The 2,683-nt window shown below is 38.2% G+C and overlaps 1 long non-coding RNA gene across 1 annotated transcript; it reads right to left on the reverse strand.

The window, feature by feature from the left end:
* Positions 1 to 551: 551 nt before the first annotated feature.
* LOC106089864 (uncharacterized) lies at positions 552 to 1,101 on the reverse strand. Its single transcript, XR_001221704.2, has 2 exons — positions 868 to 1,101; positions 552 to 690 (listed from the first exon to the last, which is right to left on the reverse strand). It is a non-coding gene; the product is annotated as an uncharacterized LOC106089864 (long non-coding RNA).
* Between the last annotated feature and the right edge of the window lie 1,582 nt (positions 1,102 to 2,683).

The raw sequence follows: 2,683 nt of genomic DNA on the forward strand, positions 1-2,683 counted from the left end.
TGGGTGCTAAATCAGGTTGTGGACCGATTCAAACCATACTTGGGAAGTATGCAGGAGTCATTGTGCAAAACAAGTGCAACTGGTGGATCGGTTTATATGGGAGCTAATTCAGGTTGTGGACCGATTCAGACTGTATTTGGTAGATAATAGGAGAAGTCATAGTGCAAAAAAATAGGAGAATTAATAGTGCAAAATTTTTCTAAAGTCGGATAAGAATTACGCCCTCTTATGGATCAAGGATTCATATTGAAGAATTGGTTTATGTAAGGGCGTTATCCAAATCAGAGCCAATATGGCCCCTTTGTAATCTCCAATGACCTACATCAATAAGAAGTAGATGTGTAACATTTCAAGTGACTAGCTTCATTCGTTGACGGACTGATGGAGGGACGGACATGGCAAGATCAATTTAGAATAACAAGACGATCAGGAAAACATGTTCTTTGTTGCGTTTCAGTTCAATATTGCGATGCGTTACAAACGGATCGACGAAATAAGTAAAAGTTCATCCTATGGTGGAGGCTATAAAAAGTAAATGAAAATACATTGACTTTATAGTGAATAAGTTTTTGGTTTATTTATACTAGAAGTTTAGTTTATCAGAATTGTAGCATTCCATTATCCATTATCCTATTCTAACATTTCTACAACCGATTTCCGAGGTGCATTTCCCCGGCTGACTTATCCAATCTGTAAAAGAAGATAAAAAAGAAAATAAAGTAAAAAAAAAAAATACATATACACCATTAGTGCTTTATTTTTTAGTTTTGAACACTCAAATATGACCGCATTTTTAATTAATAATTGTTGTTAAACTAATCATTTTGTATTTAACCAAAGTTACCTTCTCTGTGATTGATGACTTACTTTCTTTGGTTCGACATTTGTGTAATTCCAATAAACAGCTATTGCCAAAAGTACATATCTTCATGTTCTGTATGCCTGGAGCTACAAAATACCCGCATACGGGGAGACCATTCTGCACACATGCTATGTCACATGTATTAATTTTTGATGTCCCAACTAAAAGTGCCGAGGCAATTAAAAGGGCCAATGATGCTAAGAAATGCATTTCTTCAATATGCCAAGTTGCAAATGCAAGCAACGCTACCCTTTAAATACTTCAACGCACTTGATATTAGACTTATATTAAGTAAGTTGATTAATTATTCAACTAACCACAACCGCAACCAACGAAGATTATAATAGTTGTGTTAAAAAAGACTAACATAATTAGACCGTACACCATTAATGTGGTACACGGTATAACTTCGTGCATTTCTTGTAACACCCAACCCAGAAGGAAGACCATTGGACTCATTGCCAAGTATACCGATGGACTCAGACTGACTTTATTTTCGATAAAGCTATGTTCGTCTGAATGTCCATCTGTTTTTCTGTCCATGTTAGTTTATGTACAAAGTCAGGTCGTAATTTTCATCTGATCGTCTTCAAATTTGACACAGGACTCACCTTTGGCCTAGAGATGAAGCCTATTAAAACTGGAAAAAGTCAGTTCTTATATTGATTTTGTTCACATATGGAAGATTGAATGGCCCTAGAATGCGCGAACAAAATATCGTCCAAATCGGACCATATTTTCATGTAGTCGCCAGTCAACAATCTCACGATTTGTGGTTTTAAGCCCATAGAACCCGCATTAACTGCTCGAATTCGTTGAAATTTAAACACTAAGAGCCTAACACAACTCAGTGACCCGAAATTCGGCGAAATCGGACAATAAATGCGCCTTTTATGGCCCCAAAACCTTAAATCGAGAGATCGGTCTCTATGGAAGCTATATCCAAATGTGGACCGATCTGAGTCAAATTAAAGAATGTCGAAGGGCCCAACACATCTCACTGTCCCAAATTTCGGCGACATGGGACAATAAATGCGCCTTTTATGGGCCGAGAAACTTAAATCGAGAGATCGGTTTGTATAGCAGTTATATTCAAATCTGGACCAATCTGGACCGATATAGACCAAATATAAGAAGGATGTCGAAGGGCCTAACACAGCTAACTTTCCCAAATTTGGGCGACATCGGACAATAAATGCGCATTTTATGGCCGCAAGACCTTAAATCGAGAAATCGGTCTATTGGCAGCTATATTCAAATCTGGACCAATCTGGACCGATCTAGACCAAATTGAAGAAAGATGTCGAAGGGCCTAACACAACTTACTGTCCTAAATTTCGGCGAAATCGGACAATAAATGCACCTTTTACAGGCCCAAAACCTCAAATCGGGAGATCGGTCTATATGGCAGCTATATCCAAATCTGAACCGATCTGGAGCAAATTGATGAAGAATCTCGAAGGGCCTAACACAACTCACTATCCCAAATTTCGGTGAAATCGGACAATAAATACGTGTTTTATGGGCCCATATGGCAGCTATATTCAAATCTAGACCGATCTGAGCCAAACTGAAGAAAGATGTCGAAGGGTCCAACACAACTCACTGTCCCAAATTTCAGCAAAATTGGATAATAAATGTGGCTTTTATGGGCCTAAGACGGATCGGTCTATATGGCAGCTATATCCATACTGGATCGATTTGGAGCAAACTGATGAAGAATATCGAAGGGCCTAACACAACTCACTGTCCCAAATTTTAGCAAAATCGTACAATAAATGCGTGTTTTATGGGCCCATATGGCAGCTATATTCAAATCTA

Source organism: Stomoxys calcitrans, chromosome 2 (genome assembly GCF_963082655.1).
Source record: "Stomoxys calcitrans chromosome 2, idStoCalc2.1, whole genome shotgun sequence".
In the NCBI taxonomy this organism is placed as follows: Eukaryota; Metazoa; Arthropoda; class Insecta; order Diptera; family Muscidae; genus Stomoxys; species Stomoxys calcitrans.